This window comes from Lissotriton vulgaris, chromosome 2_1 (assembly GCF_964263255.1).
Source record: "Lissotriton vulgaris chromosome 2_1, aLisVul1.2, whole genome shotgun sequence".
NCBI lineage: Eukaryota > Metazoa > Chordata > Amphibia > Caudata > Salamandridae > Lissotriton > Lissotriton vulgaris.
This window is the reverse complement of record NC_141687.1, coordinates 1,241,026,933-1,241,044,707: the sequence shown is the minus strand read 5'-3', so window position 1 is coordinate 1,241,044,707 and position 17,775 is coordinate 1,241,026,933. Positions and strand designations below refer to the sequence as shown.

The 17,775-nt window shown below is 41.4% G+C and overlaps 1 protein-coding gene across 4 annotated transcripts in view; it reads left to right on the top strand.

Annotated features, from left to right (window-relative positions):
* The window catches only part of GRAMD1B (GRAM domain containing 1B), a 1,455,160-nt gene that overhangs the window by 1,182,974 nt on the left and 254,411 nt on the right, over window positions 1–17,775 (top strand). The gene's annotated exons all lie outside the window — the stretch shown is intronic.

Here is a 17,775-nt window from a genome sequence, read left to right as displayed (position 1 = left end):
ATTAACATACAATTTAGATGAGTGGAATCAATTTACGTACTCAGTGGTTCTTTTCAAAATCTGGCTTGGATGCTGCCCTCCTGGGCCTACGGTGGGCACTGTTGTTTGAGGCCCTCTACTGCGGCTCATTCTGCCATCACATCAAACACCTCCTCTCTAGACCCATGTACACAGCCTCTCCCCCTGCAGCCACAGTATGCACATCCTTCTAGATCGTGTTCTGCAATACCATGTGTACCTTTTGTCCTATAGCTGCTTCTAACCTATCATTAATTTCCTTTGACCCATTCCACTTCTACCACTGGAATGCTTTCTCCTTCCCTCTCCAACAGCTTCCCCCCACACATTACACCTTTAAACCCATTTTTAGGACCTAGTCTTCTCTTAAGCCAAATTCAGCTTGCCTCAAAAAACAGCGTAAAAAATTACGAGACCAGAGTAAAGCTGCTCAGTTAATGGTGGTCTGGAGGCTCAGAGACATCATCAGTAAAGACATGAAGTAACTTTATTAGCCTCCACTTTATAAAAAGGTTGCATGTTGTGCCCCCCTGAATGTGTCCCCATGGTGAGGGAGGGGCATGGGGGCTCTGTAGGGTCCCCTTTTTGCCGGCACAGCCAGCCTGTTCATGGCGGTGCTCCTTTCACGAAATGGCTGGCGGTGGTGAAACTCGTAATATGCTCCCCAGGACTGCCAATTTTGGATTGTGATGATGGATTTAGGATCTAAGCATATATTTTTACCCCAATAGAAAGTTGAACTATGGGAGGCCGGCATCATTACATGATGATATGGAAACTACACCATAGCTGTGTGTGCGTGTGTATGTTTTGAGTGAGGGACTGTTTCCATGAGAAAAAGATTGTAGACGAGCAGAAGTCATCAAGAGAGGTGATCATCCATTATGGTGGCCACATCAAAAGAAATTAGTCATTAAAGTTGACTTTAATGCTACTTCTCATGTCCAATGGAGTAGTGTGAGTGAAGAATGGAAATTAACGGAATTAAAGATTTTTTTAAATAAATATTTACTTTGATTGGAAGCTTTGATCCACAAGATTAGCCTAAAAAAGGGGCAAACCGTTCGCTCAGAATTGGGATCCCTGACAAAATATTGGAATCAGCAATATTGTGTATCAAAAATATTATGCAAAAGTATTGTTTACAAAAATATAGTTTCCCTATCTTTATAATGATTAGCACAAAATTGAATAGTGTGTGTGAAGAATAAGAATTAATGGATTTTAAAGATTTTTTCCCCACTCCAAACAGTGCAACAGTGGGGGAAGGGTTGTACTTCGGAGGGGTAAGATTCACTATTTCAACTCCAGTCTGTGCAACAGTAGTGAAGGCCTTGGACTTCGGAGGGGTCAAACTTACTATTCCCACCCCAGTCTCAGCAACTGTAGTTAACCCACTTCATTTCAAGCACACTACATATTTGAATAACTGTATTAATTTAGAAAAAATATAAAACTCTTACTATAAACATTACTTAACATAAAAATAAATATATATACCTTTTATTAATGAAATAAAAAGCAATTAACCAATTTACTAAATTTATAAACAAAGTAATAATTAATTTTCAATAAAAAAATGGTTATTTAATTATTACTTAATTAAATTGCCACCCTATACCTCTGCCAACCTAACAACCCACACCTGAAATATAGCTAAAATAAGTAGAACACAATTTATATAATTTATAGTAAATTAAATATCTAATTGACAGTTAATTATTTGGTCATTAATAATTACTTAACTTCCCTTCCAACAGCTGTACAAACCCAGCAGCCCACTCCTAAACTATAGTTAAAATATAGAATTATTAAATAATTCACATAATTATTAATCAAATAAATATTTAATTATACATTCATAAACATTATTTTGAAAATATTATTCGATAACCTTCCCACCCTATACCCCTACAAACCTTGCAACCTGCAACTAGAATATAACTAAAATACATCAGTATTCCATAATGTCCATAAATAATAACCACTCCAAAAATATATAATCAAATTAATAATACAATTAATAATTATTAATTTATGAAATTCCCACCCTATAACCCTACTGGCCCGGCAGCCCGCACCTAAATTTTAACTAAACTATTTGATTGCACAATTTACATAATTATTAATCAATTAAATGATTAAATTATAAATTAATTGTTAATTATTACCTAATTATCTTCCCACCCTATACCCCTACAAACATAGTAACCAGCACCTAAAATGCAAATAAATACTATTTGTATTACATGTTCATAATAAATATCAATCTCATTCTTGAGCATTGTTCATTAATTAAGAATAATTTATTACTTAACTTCCCACCCTACCCCCCTCCAAACTAAACAACCCACAACACGATAAAATTACTATTAGCAATTAAATGAAAAATTCGGAATCACTTAAAATGACAAACTATTTAAAAAAAAGTATAACAATTCTATAAACAATAACACATTCAATTCATTTATGAACTGAAACGCATTAAAACGGTGTTCTTTACAACTATAATATTGAAAATGATATTAACAGTATCCTTAACAACAATATTACCTACTTGAAAAAGCAATATTATTGACAGCTATATTACTGTATATTACTGCATCACACTATTTTTGTATCATATTTTTTCCCCATATGGCTGTCTCCAGATATTTAAAACTCGATATTTTCTCCAAATACCTCAGAAAGTAAGAGTGGTACCAATATGTTTTAAATGAAAGATTTAAGAGAAGCTGTAAATACTTTTCTGAGCGATCATGGAATCAAGTGAGTGGGTTGGTCCGACTGTGGTTGCCCACGAAGTCTGTTGGTAGATTAGGCTGTGCATCAGTTTGTATCAGCTAAGTAAATGTATTGTTTCAGGTAGGAATCCCTTGTTTTTGCCTGGGGAACGACAGTGAGATTCTGAACCTAACACTACATAATGGCTCCGTGCATAGCAAGTTAACCTACATCACAACAACCTTCATAGCAAAGGTTACATCTAAGTAACTCTTGTTTTGACACCAGACATAATCACCCAGGAGCATTGAAGTAAAATAAATCTAACTCACTCAGCATGATCTACACTGTCTCAAATAGCACCCACTCATCAACTCCTTGACTGTGACACCCACTCGAAGAAGATTTATGAACTTCATCTCTATCATAGGTTCCCACCAAACGAACATGCCTGAGACATGGTAGAAAATATATTTAAGACATTTTAACTATACCTGGGACTGGACAGTTTATTAACGTAACATGTAACTCAGCTGTTAAAAAAAATTAGTGCGTCATAAACCAGGCTAAAACCATTACCAAATGAAGACCTGCTTAGATGAGGGTTAGACGTCTGTTGAGGAGCACCACGCATGTGGTCAACATTCATTTTAATAGCAGTATACTATTCAGCTCTCACCAGGTAACATCAGACCTAGACACAAAATGTAAGAAGGTAATTCAAAGACAGTGGGCTGCATGCAAAACATGGCCTATTGTTGGCGCATACCGAAGTACGAGTAGTGTAGCAATGATATCTCAGATAATCAATTTGAGTGCTTTGGTCAAAATCATGAACCTTTTGTTGATCGTCGTCTTAGCTCTGCTCAGCAGGGGCACAATAAAGTGGCATGAATCATTAACAGGTAGAAGGCTGTCTCCCTTATCTTATTCTATGTTGTACCTATGAATCTTTTTCCCAGGGCCAGTTCTAGATCTCATATCGTTGAGAAAAGCAAATTGTTCGAATGTCTATTTAACAAAGCATATTACCCACCATGGAGCAGGTGAAGATTAACCACAAAGCTTTATTTTTATGCTTAGAGTGCACCTGAAAACCTAACATATTAAAATGCTTTACAGTTTAAGAAAAGTGTTTTCACTTTAGAGTATGACCATAACAATGTAACAAGGGCGTTTACTAACTGTCTCTAGCTTGAGGAAACTGCACATCTGTGTAGTCAGTGTAAACACAATTTTCCAAACTATTGACAATTGATGTCATAACTTTGATGGAACACGCTCTCAACACATATTATAAATTCTAGTTCACCAGCTGGGATTTACAGTAAATACGTGAAAAACTGAAGCTCACTCAGCTCTAATGTACAATTCTTTGGGCTTCTGCACAGATGCATACATAACAGTACCGCACAATAGAAAGAGCTGATGGTCTTATCTAGTGCTTAATATGTGCTGGTGGTTGCAGATTATGGGCACTGGCAATCATTTTATATGAGACTTATTTTTCATCAGCAGATTTTGACCCATAGAAAAATAGAAAGAAGGCAGAAAAGGGAAAATGAAAGATGATGAAAGGATATCAAGGGTTAAACCTGAAAAAGTGTGATAACGAGATGGGGAGTGCAGACAGATGGATGAAAGAGGTGGGTGGTTGAATTCAGACAGGGCAGCCTTGGTATTTGGCAGCTAAAGAATTGGACATTGGCGACATGATGCTAAGAAAAACACATGAAACACTGCTCTTATGCAAGTGAATCCATCTCACTTCCTATGCTTAGTAGCCTCATGCATCTGACCTAAACAAGGGGTTTGACTATAAATGCGCAGAGTAGAGTAAGTGTGTGCGTGGATAGTCAGGGTGAATATTAAAAGGTCATTGAGAGAAGTACCTTTCCGAGGCTCTGAAAATCTGGGAAAGTATCAAATACATTATTAAAAAATTATAAATCAAGAATAAAACCATACATTTTAAGTGTTAAAGTTCATTGTAATACGTTTCTACTAAAGAACTTTTACAGTTTTTGGCAATTAACAAAGTTCTGGGATACTGAAATCAATAAACGATTTGGATGAGAGCGGCATTAACCCCCCCCCCCCCCCCCCCCCCATAACCACCACAAGTAACCTTGTATATTTCATTTTCAACATTGTGAATGTCTTACACCAGGATTTTCCAATTTAGGCCCAGAAGGAAAGAAGGAACAACTAAAAGCACGATTTTGATAATGTTCCCTGGCTAGGTATATTAATTCCGTTCATATCCATTATTAGTAGAAGTAATAATCTTATTGTATAAATATTTACATTCATCTACAATAATGAGAAAACAAATTCCCATACTAAAGTTATATAATGGTAGATGCCTAGTCTCTCTCATAACAGACGTTTTCAGTTATTTTTCTGCAAGAATTATTAATTTACCCAACTTAATGTCAAGTTTGTTTCCCCTTTATAATAATTACATTGCTGATACAATTGATATGCAGAATAGCCCGTTAAATATTGTTTGAAAAAATAATTTGATATGGATATAAAGAGGAAATACTACAAAGAATTATTTGCATTTGTTTCACACACTAACACACTGAGGACATCACATATTCCTAAGCCAACCTTCAAATTGAACTATAGACAAGTAAAGAAAATCCACATTTTTAAAAGGCTTCCTTAACATTTACATTGAGAATGTAATCCAGATATATTTGTCAGTAGTTTGTGTAAATACTTGTTATTATATTGGCATTTTGTTTTGAGTCACTTGGGGCCTAATTATGACCTTACAGCAAAGCGGTGGCATGGCAGTGCAAACCGCCGTGCCACCACTTCGCTGAAGGTCAACGCCGCCTGCTAGATTACTACTTTCCAGTGGTCTGGCAGGCGGGTGGCAGGGCGGTTCCACCTGCGGTGCCCTTTAAAAGACGGCGTCGCCTTTTCAAAAGGCACCACAGTGGGAATGCCTCGCAAGATTCCTGCACGGCATGGACTCGTAAGTCCATTCCGTGCAGGAACGTATGTGCATGCACACAGGGGGGCACATGTTATGCCCCCCTGTGTGCATCCATAATTGTCTGAGGCACAAGGAGGCCCTGTAGTGCCCCCTTTGTTTCCTCTCTGCTTGGCTTTTCATGGTGGTGGTACTGCCATAAAAAGCCTGGCAAGGGGGAAACTTGTAATATGCTTGGCAGGACCATGGTGGTCCCAACAATCATATCAATTGCATCTGACTACGCTCCTACACCAAGGAATGGTTTGTCCCTGGCGGAGCCGGCAGTCCTAGTGCGGTCCGACTGCCCAAGTCATTATCGGGCGGTTGGAATGCCAGTGGGGCGGAGGCTGGATCTGCCACCCCCGCGCCACCACGAGTCTGGCGGTCAGAGGACCGACAGACTCGTAATCTAGCCTTAAATGTAAGATCAATGGAATGTGAAACCGCTCTCATTTGAGGTTTAGCTGAATGAACTGTAACTTACTTGGCTTCATCCACTCCAATCCCACATCTAAATTATATTTACACTGCAGTTTATTAAATACATATTCTGACTGCTTGCCCGTGAAGCACCATTTTCCTCTAGTCGGTTATGTTGCAATTTCTGTTCATAGGTAACCTGCATTTGTTTTTCACAATGCATCAGACAGGGTAAAAATTGTCACTCGACTAACATGGAGAATGGAGACCGCCTAAGTTCAGAGTTAATGCATGCTTGAGAGGTTGCAATCTGAAGAGTGAATAGGGGTGGACAAATGTAATTGTTAGTATTGCTAAATTTAAATTACTTCAATCAAATAAGTCTTAGCTCCATGGATTAACATTTGGCTTACCTTACTTGTGTAAGCGGTCAACGCTTCCTCTAAAAACAGTCAAATATTTCTTTGCTCCTCTTCTTGTTCCATACAGTGATGTTGCAGATTCAACAAGTGCTGTACGAAAGTTACATTTACATGAAGTTGATCCCATATGTGTCTTTTGCTCTCATTAAATGTAACTGTGGTTTTAACAAATTGACTGTTGCAAGTGGGGGTACTTATCGTCTTGTAAGTGATCAATAGCTCTTGGAGGCTCAGTGATCTAACCAACAAGGAAAGTAAGTCATCTATGTAAGGCAAGTTAATTACTCTCATGATGTGCACAGCCTGTTTATTTCCACCTTTTCCAGTTTAGTTAGGCGACCAGCCATACACAAGTAAATTAGCTTAATTGCAAACTTACAGCCTTGCTTGAATCTTTGAACTGTCTCATTTTGAGGTGTTAAATTTGCACAACTCGATAATTTTATCCTTACAACGCTAACTTAATGTAATTGGATTGTCAAATGTGAAAGTGACTTCTCAATCCGTCACTGTTGGAGTCAGTACCATAGCCACCTCTGTGAACCTTACCAGAGGTGAGATGCATTCTATACAGTGTAATAAGGCTATAAAATTATAGCTATTTCTATTTGTTTTGGACCCACAAAGATTTATGTTTCCGTGCTGAACATCTGACATAGGCGCAGCCACCCTACAAATCTGTTTGACATCCCTCACCTAAAGCCTCTACATTTCATCTTCAGGAGGCGGCCTGATCATTTCATTCTGTGGAGGTCTTCTTCAGGAAAGGATTACCAATCTCCCTGTCTGTTTTTAGGGTTATTGGTTCAAATGTCCAGAGATAAAATGTATTGCAAAAACCAATTTAGAACACATTTCTGAAAATGGTTTGTATTTTCAACATTTTCTGGACATCCTCAGAGGCTCAAAAACAATTTTTGTTTAATTTTCACTCAGAGTTAAAAAAATGTACCAATATTCAGTTATCTATAACATTTACTGGAAACTGTCGCTATTTACAGTTCTTGAACTTGTTTGTGACTGGATCATTAAAATGCTGTGTAATAATTATATAAAATATGCAAAGGATATGGTGTCATTGCTGTGTGGTTGTCTCCAGACTAATAGATATCAGGGTTGCCCTTTATTTAAACGACAGCCAGAAGCGATAGTCATTTCTAATCTGATGGATAACAGAAACTGTAGAAATGTTTGGTACAGAAAAAAAAAACAGAAAATCCCACAGATTCTAATCTGAGAACGCACAGTCCCTGTATAATGACTTTTGATAGATTGGTCAGAGACATTTTCGCATGCATTTCCATGGGTGGCACTCATGACCCAAAGCACAGGCATGATTTTTTATGTTCCCCCTGGGGTGACGTAGCCATGTTCCTCGTAGGTGATTGTTTGGGAGTATAGCACATAATCATATCCTTTGACTACCGCAGGCCATACTCACTAGAACAAGCAGGAGTGTGCACAGTACAAAAAAGAGAAATTGGCAACCAGACTCCTTATGCTAAGTGTGATAGTCATATATAATTTTTTTGTTTAGGGATATAGCCTGCTCACACCAGACGAGTGACATTGACATTTGTATCTCAGTTTTAATTAACTAGGGGTGCAACAATCTTGGGTTAATTAAATATTGAAGCAAAAAGCTAAGTAGACAAAAACATTGGAAAAACATAGTTAAAAATTAAGGTTAAGGAAAAAGAAAGTGAGTGTGATTAGTAGCGAATAGTTTAAAAAGAATGATCCAGTGGTTTTCCCCTTTAATGAATTGAATTAACTTGCATATAGTAGCAAGCAATGGCATAGTCGTTAGGTCTTGCATTTGAAAGCTGGTGCCATGGTTTGGTTTGGTTTCATTGTCAACATATGGCACCAAAAAATAAGCTATTTAAACGTGATGGCCGTATTCTTGAAATAAAAGAAATTAAAAATAGTTTATATAATTTTAATGCAGTAGTAAATTGCTTCAAGCAGGCGTTCGTAAAACAGGTGTATAAACCCTTTTTGGTTTTAATGGATAACCCAGGAGCATAGGATTCCTATTGACGCAAGGAAAATGCCCAGTTGGCTTTCAAGACATAGCTTATAAAACAAAAGTAACTTAAACATAGAGAAAGGATAACAAAAAACTGAAAGACAAAAACATCGGCAGGTTTAAAAATTGTTCCATCACCCCTCATACTGAAGAATACTTCTTTTTAGGTGGATGTGTACATGTGATCAGGGAAATTACCATCACATACTGTGAAATAAAGCGAAGTACAAGAGAGCTAATATCTGAAAAAGTGTGTATGCAATGGGTGGGAGCCAGATGTGAATGAGAGTCGAACAGATCTATGGACGAAGACTGCTAACCGAAATCCCTTTTTTATGTGTATATGCATGTATTTTGTAGTTAGATTTTTCTTATTAGATGAGCGTGGCAAGATAGCAAAAGTAGTATCTCAGCCAGATCTAAATAGGGAAGGGTATGATTGATTAAATAAGCAAAAAGAATCAAACGATAAGGAACAAAGTTAGCCAGAGTATTCACAATAACATAACTAAATAAACAAGCATTTGCAATGTAATAGGTCTCGCATTAGGAAAGTTTGAGCTATTGGTCTTGTAAATGACAATTTTTTTTATTTATGTGTTGGTTTTGAAAATAGCTAAATTAATAGCTTTGTCATTTACAATGCCAATAGTTATAACTTTGACACCTATAGCATTTGTAATGCAACATGTTTTGTATTTACGTGAGTTAGATGTATTGATATTACAAATAACAATGGCTTTTAATTTTTTAAATTAATTAATACTTAAATAAAAGTGATTTTAATTTATAATGGCAATAGCTTAAACTTTTGTAAATAACGTTTGTGAAGATTATGTTCAGTGTATTTTATTGTGATGAAAATCCAAGAACAGAAGTGAAATATTAACATCTTTTTGTGACATTTGTAATAAAGCCTGAAACATTGAGAGAACATATTTGAACCAGTTGTTGTTGAATGGTTGCACAGATTGATGGTGTAATGGCGCGGAGTGATGTTGTGTTGGCGACGAGTGAAGCTGTGGCGTTCAGTGATGCTGTGGTAGTGCATAGTGATGTTGTGGTGCCCTGAGGGATGCTGTGGTGGCGCTGAGTGGTGCTGTGGTGGTGCTGAGTGATACTGTGGTGGTGCTGAGTGATAATGTGGTGGTGCTGAGTGGTGCTAGTGCTGAGTGATTATGTGGTGGTGCTGAGTGATGCTGGGGTAGCGCTGAGTGATGTGGTGATGCTGAGTGGTGCTGTGGTGGTGGTAAGTGATGCTGTGGCGGTGCTGAGTGGTGCCGTGGTGGTGCAAGGTTGTGAGGGTGAGGGAGGTGAGGGTTAGGGGGTGTGAGGGTATGTGAGGGTGAGGGGTGTGTGAGGGTGAGGGGTGCGAGGGTGTGGGGGTGAGAGGGTGTGTGGGTGTGTGAGAGTGAGGGGGTGTGAGGGAGGGTGAGGGGATGTGAGGGTGAGGGGGTGTGAGGGTGAGGGGTTGTGAGGGTGTGTGAGGGTGAGGGGTGTGAGGGTGAGGGTGTGTGAGGGGGTGTGGGTGAGTGTGGTGAGAGTGTTGTCAGGGTGAGAGGGTGGGTGAGGGGATGTGGTGGTCCTGAGTGATGCTGGGGTGGCGCTGAGTGATGCTGGGGTGGTGCTGAGTGATGCTGGGGTGGCACTGAGTGATGCTGGGGTGGCGCTGAGTGGTGCTGTGGTGGAGCTGAGTGGTGCTGTGGTGGTGCTGAGTGATGCTGTGGTGGTGCTGAGTGATGCTGTGGTGGTGCTGAGTGATGCTGTGGTGGTGCTGAGTGGTGTTGTGGTGGTGCTGAGTGCTGCTGTGGTGGTGCTGAGTAGTGCTGTGGTGGTGCTGAGTAGTGCTGTGGTGGTGCTGAGTGGTGCTGTGGTGGTGCTGAGTGGTGCTGTGGTGGTGCTGAGAGGTGCTGTGGTGGTGCAAGGTTGTGAGGGTGAGGGAGGTGAGGGTTAGGGGGTGTGAGGGTATGTGAGGGTGAGGGGTGTGTGAGGGTGAGGGGTGCGAGGGTGTGGGGGTGAGAGGGTGTGTGGGTGTGTGAGAGTGAGGGGGTGTGAGGGAGGGTGAGGGGATGTGAGGGTGAGGGGGTGTGAGGGTGAGGGGTTGTGAGGGTGTGTGAGGGTGAGGGGTGTGAGGGTGAGGGTGTGTGAGAGTGTTGTCAGGGTGAGAGGGTGGGTGAGGGGATGTGGGGGTGTGTGAGGGTGAGGGGGTGGGTGAGAGGGTGGGGGTGGGTGAGAGGGTGTGTGAGGGTGAGTGAGGGTGAGGGTGAAAGGGTGGGTGAGGGGGAAAGGGTGTGTGAGGGGGAAAGGGTGGGTGAGGGTGAGAGGGTGGATGAGGGTGAGAGGGTGGGTGAGTGCCAGTGAGTGAGGGTGTGTGAGGGTGAGTGAGGGAGTGTGAGGGTGTGTGAGGGTGAGGGTCCGAAGTAAATGGTGGCAGGGCAGACATCATTGCAGCTGAACACATACAATGACAGGTTTTTCAACAGCATTCAGACCTCCACTTAGGATTTTTCGTATATTAAGTGCTGCATAGCACTTCCTCAGAAAAATGTACCACTAGTAGCCATACGCAGTGTACAAATAAAATTCAGTTTTATTACAGTTGGCACTGAAAACACAGTACGTAAAAGTGGATCAATTAACAAATTAAAGGAACGGATGCGTAGATGTTTCTCGCAGGGAAGGAAAGCGTACACTTCTTGCACCTACAAGATTTACCGGCTTGGCTTTGAAGGACCGACCCTGCTGCGGGTTGTATTTTCAGCCGTGCAGCTCGGTCACCTGTTATCACTCATCAAGTCAGAGTTAAGGATTGCATCCAAACGCAGTTGTGCATGCAGACCTTGGCCCGGGGTTCAGATGCCTGTGGCCTTCCATAGCGCATGAAAGTTTCACCAGTGCTCCCTTCCTAAAATGCCACCGTTTACCGAGAATCCAGTGAAATATAAATGCATCATATCAAAAACAATGAACCTCACATTTGAATCTCGCAGAAGCCGGCAGAGAGTAGGCGCAGTAGCGGACACAAAAGAAAACGAAATATCGCCTAAGTTTTCAGTGCTTTTGGAGCTTTCTTTCGACAGAATGTGTCCCCTAAAACATCAGAATCACTCAGAATATGAGGAGCCTCTAAACACATTAAACAGATCACCAACCTTCTATGTATTTGACAGTTTCTGCAGCGTCAACTCAAATAAACTTCCATTCGTAAGTTATACACTGAATAGCAGAAGAAAACAAGGCAGGAAAACGGATTCCACGGACAAGCAACAGTGATGCAAAGCGGGCGCGAAATAAAATGAAAAGCGGCCGCAAAATGAAATTAAAAGCGGCCGGGAAATGCTCTCGGCATTGCAGGGGCGGGGTGGCAGGGTAGGCATCATTGCAGCTGAACACATACACTTACAGGTTTTTCAACAGCGTTCTGACCTCCACTTAGGATTTTTCGTATATTAAGTGCTGCATAGCACTTCCTCAGAAACATGTACCACTAGTAGCCATACGCAGTGTATGAATAAAATTCAGTTTTATTACAGTTGGCACTGAAAACACAGTATGGAAAAGTGGATCAATTAACAAATTAAAGGAACGGATGCATAGATGTTTCTTGCAGGGAAGGAAAGCGTACACTTCTTGCTCCTTCAAGATTTACCGGCTTGGCTTTGAAGGACCGACCCTGCTGCGGGGTGTATTTTCAGCCGCACAGCTCGGTCACCTGTTATCACTCATCAAGTCAGACTTAAGGATTGCTTACAAACGCAGTTGTGCATGCAGACCTTGGCCCGTGGTTCAGATGCCTGGGACCTTCCATAGCGCCTGGAAAGTTTCACCAGCACCAATGTGAGTTCAAAATCCTAGGCCATCCACAAAATAAGTGACCATACAGGCTGGGACCAATGGAGAAAAAGAATTGTCGAAAGATAATGTATATATTAAAAAATATATAAATTTAATTAGACATAGATAAAAATCATATAGAGACTCAAAATGATAAGTCAAACTATATGATACAGTAAAACAGTGCACTCCCTTCCTAAAATGCCACCGTTTACCGAGAATCCAGTGAAATATAAACACATCATATCAAAAACAATGAACCTCACATTTGACTCTCACAAAAGCTGGCAGAGAGTAGGCGCAGTAGCTGACACAAAAGAAAACTAAATATCGCCTAAGGTTGCAGCTCGTATCTGAATAACAAGCTCTTGGGCAGCAACAGCAGGGGTATTAGCGGGGAAGGAGAAATGCGAGACACGGCCTGGCGGCCGTGAAAAGTGTGAAGCAGGGGGCAGCAGGGGGCGGGGAACTGGATGCCTTTTGAAGTGAAGCTCTGGGAGGCAGGCTGCTCGGTAAAAAGCGCCTGCATGAGCACATGCACTCGACGAAATCCGCGATGGTTTCAACTCTTATTTGGCCCACAATACTCTTGTCTATTTATTCCTTGTGGAATAGAATAGTCGAGACCTAAAAAGACAAATAATAACCATAGTGTTGTACATGGTTTCCAAATGTAAGTAGTTTGAAAAATGTTTGTACCTGAAGCAACACTGGAGGTGGTGAGAAAAAATGAAGGTCAAGATTGACATTTCACGGAAGAAAACAAGCACTGGCAAAGCCAATAGGCCGTGCTCGCATTTTGAGTTATCCGCCAGTTCTATTGGTTTTGCCAAAACCGACAGGCATGCTGAATAAATATTTCAGTAGCAGCATGTTAGAAGGAGAACGAGGGTTTTGGGTAGTTGAATCTTATCAGCTTTTCAGTATAAGAGCCGGGCAGCTACCCTGTGCTGAGTCTTATAAGCCAGTTGACTGCTAGTGATGCCCCTAAAGACTAGTCCTCTAATAGAAACCATTCAAGGAAAAGCCTTTGCCATCCCTGATAATGTATTTATTATGCTATACAGTGAACCAATGAATTTTGTAGTGAAGAAATATTAGAAAATTATTGATATTTTTGTACAATGGATAAAAAACTAAATGTGTGATGATATAGTGTACTTCTAATCTATAAAATAGTTTGACATACATTACAAATGAAACACTGTCTAGGAGGTGTAAGGATTCACACAGACAGTTGATGATGAGACTAAAATTCTCCTCTGGGCTGATCCAGAACTTGATTTCCTGTCTGAACCTACAGCTGAAAGAGGTTCACTGAAGCAAGCTAGTAGTTTGAAGTGTGAAAGATGTGCTCAGACATGGGACAAGTGCTCAATGTTCTATAGGAATCAAGTTGCAGCTCACTTGTGATATCTAAGTAGGCCAACATTGGTATGGGGTTGCTTGTGTTCCCATTTGAAGGGGACCTGGTCTAGTGGTTTGGGCTGGACTTTTCCTATTAGAGCACAGCCAAAACTGATTAGCATAATGCAGCTTTCTGTCTAGAACAACACACTGGGTGGACAATGATGGCCTGGAATGTTGCTCAGTGTGGATGTTAGTAACTGAGATTAATTTATCCATTCAAGCATTCTATCCATCACCTTATTTTTGCAATGGGCTGAATGGGGAATTACCCAAAGCACAATCTCCTGTCTATTGAGCAGACCTTAACAGATAGTTAACATTGGATTAAAATGGTGATATTCATCTGAGATCTATATGGGGCCCTAAACTCGTTAACACATAATTAATATCCTGCAGTAAATACATGGAACCAGTAATAGACACGGAAATAAAAACATGTTATTTTCTAAACAGAAGCACATTTTGGTGCAAAAGAAAAGGTAATCTTGCCTTTACATTGTGATAGCTCATATATATTGCCACTTTCATCATTTGTCTCACAATGGAGAGTGGCATATTGTTCAGTAGGCCAATTTTTGGGGCACTACTGAAAATCATGAACAGAAAAAATGCTTATCAGTGATCAACTATCTTAGAAAATAATATGGAGTATTATATAAAAACACATTTACTTAAACACTTGGGTTTAGTACACTTTCCGGTGTATGCAGCATTGAACTCTTAACAGTAATGCATATTGTTAATACAACTTGACACATCTGAATCTCAACATTAGCCCAAAAATTGTTTCTCCCAACGTCACAGATTTAAGCCGGTTAACATGCACTTCATCCCAGTAAGAAGGTTGTTACATTATTACATCTACTGAACTGTCCCATTAAAAGCACCCATTAAACTGGCAGTTTTATTTGGACATATGTCTAAAGGAATTCCATCTCCAACGGTTCATCAATGCTGTTTGTAGCTCGCACCTGGATGTTTTATAAGCTGGCAGGAAACAGCTGAATTGTAGGTCAAGAGTGCTACCCGCAAGAAGAAATGTGGCAACTGCTACATAATACATGTAAAGCTGCAACATGGCAGTCAGGTCACACATTTGTGTAAAACTATGTACTGATGCCAGGTGTGATACAGAGGGATGGACATCTTAATCAAGTAATGTTTTTGCAAGTCAACCTTCAACATATCTCATTAAATATGCACTACCTGTTTGCTAGTGCACATCTTGCATGAGCATAAGGGGCTCATGTAATTAATGTAAATATTGTTTTATGTAACACTGACTTTTTAGGCCTCGACCTACAGCATTGCTTTAGCAATGCTTGTTTGGTCGAGATTATAGTAGGGCTTTCAAAAGTCTACCCAAACTGCTGCGGATCGGGTACATTTCATGTGAGGCAGGCACATGCACATCGCTCATGTCACACCCACACCATTGCCAGGCACATCCCACACCATTTGTCTGAGCCTCGGCATCAGACTTCAAAGAAATGTGTTCCCCCGCCCACTCCACAGCAATGCCGAGAGCGTGGTTTTTTTTGGATCCATTTCACAAGGCGATGCACAGTGCCTTCCTCCTCTCCCGGATCAAAATACTGCCGCAGGCCACTTTCGTCTCACTCCTGCAGGATTCGGCAGAAATCAACCTAACACCACACCGGGGTGACACGCAACTTTTCCGCCGAATAAACAGAATTTACATTTCAGAATGTTATCTCCCTACTTGTTTTAACGCACTATCATTGTGATGCATTTGTGACCTGCCAATGCCCCTCACCCTGTTATTTATCATGTACAAGAAACAAACTACAGAAAGCGCATCTTTTTCCAGTACAAACTGGGCGCAACCACTTTACCCCATGGGGTGGCTACACACCCCAGCCTCCACTTCCTCACTTCCACCCTCCCAAGTTTCAGAGGCAGCCTGCCAGGCTTGCGACGAGTGATGGCGCTCTTGCGCTTCTTTGGTACCAGCTCTGCACTGACAAGCGCTTTATGTCTCAGAATGAGTTTGTTAATGTTAATGTTAGTTGGGATTTGTTAAGCGCTCGTACGCCCGGAGGCTTCATGGCGCTGTAGAAGGAACCAAACAGGACAGTCGAAGGACAGGCAGTGCTATCGGTAGTAAGCTTGAGAAAACAGCCAGGTCTTCAGAGATTGCCTAAAGCTAAGTATGTTATCAATCTGCTTTATATGGAGAGGAAAGGAATTCCAGAGTACAGCAGCTTGGTGGTCGAAGCAGCTGCCTCCGTGGCGTTTCCTCTTGAAAGGAGGCACAGTCAAGAGTGATTTGTAGGTGGATCGAAGGTGACGGGAGGGGCAATATTTTTTGAAAAGATCTCTGATAAAGGAAGGGCCAGAGTCGTTCAGAGAGCGGAACAGAATACACCCAGTCTTAAAGGCCACACGTTGCTCAACTGGCAACCAGTGTAGTTGCTTAAGGCCAGGTCTGATGGATTGCCTCCTGGGTATATTCAGCAGCAGCCTGGCAGCTTGGTTCTGAACAAGCTGGAGGCGTTTAAGCTCACCAATTTGGAGGCCGAGGTAAAGACTGTTAGAGAAGTCCAGCCTGGATAGAACCAAGGAGAGGACAATCTGTGTAAGGGCTGCTGAGGAGAAAAAGCGGGCAATTTTTCTTATTTTCTTCAATTGAAAAATGCTGGAAGATACCACCGCTCCAACCTGTCTTTTTAGCGAGAGATCCTCGCTGATAAAAATGCCTAGGCTTTTAACCACGGGAGATTTAGTAGGGGGGGCTCCCATGTTAGTGGGCCAGAAGTTAGGGTTCCAGCTTAGTGGGCTCTGTCCGGGCAGGACCAGCTCGGTCTTGCCCGGATTGAGCTTCAGATGATTGCAGCTCATCCAACTCAGTATGTGGGACATGGTTCTTTGGAATACGTCCACTGAGTCAGTGTTGTTGAGAGGGAAGATGAGCTGCAAATCATCCGCATAATTGAAGATGGTTACATTAGCATGACGCAAGGAGTGCAAAAGAGGGCGTAAGTAAACATTAAAAAGAAGGGGAGATAACGAGGAGCCCTGTGGTACCCCACAGGTGGTGGGTATAGTGGGAGCGGTGAAGGAGCCGAGTCTGACTGATTGTGTGCGGTCCGAGATAAAAGAACGGATCCAACTCAGTGCAGGGCCCCTGAGACCTGCCTGCTTTGGTAAGCAACCAAGCGCTATATAAATTCAAGCACAGTACAAAACACGTGCTCGGGCAATCGGAACTGTGTTGCTGCCTCACTGAAAGCTACCTCATAATCCATAATAAAGGTGACAATGAACACACTGAGAGGACTGTGCATGTAACCTGCACGCTGTGACAAATCTTGTTACACTTCCGGTGTTTGGTCCTATATTTCAGGTTCGTTTTCCACTTAATTGCATCTTTCTTTTGCTTTCTTGATGAACGGGTGCGCGCATGTGCTTGCTTAGGGCAGGTCACGGAAATACAGGACAGCTCTCCAACAAATGTCCGTCCAGGCCCCCCCACCACTCACGGTGAATCCACAAATGACATGCCTCTGCCCTGGAAGAGTGGACTTGGTTCCTATAAAAACATAACTTTTTGTGTTTTATATCATGAACCACCAGAACATTTGTCTATTCCGATGTACTTTCAAGCAAAATATGGGCAGCTGAGCAGTCACAGTTTACAGCTGTACTATTTGAAACTAACTGTAGACGTGCTCTCCGTCGCTCCCTCTTCTAATATTTCTCTCCTCTCTCCCTATTCGACCTTTTTTACTGTCTATTCTGCATTTCTCATCTGTCTCATTACCTCCTTTTCTCCTCCACTATCTTCACTTCTGTCTTTTTCTGCTCTCAACTCTTGTTTCTTCCTTTCACTTTATTCTCTCATGTCTTCCATCCTCCATCTATGTATAGACCAGTCGCAAGCTTCACCTCTGCAATTTTCTTTT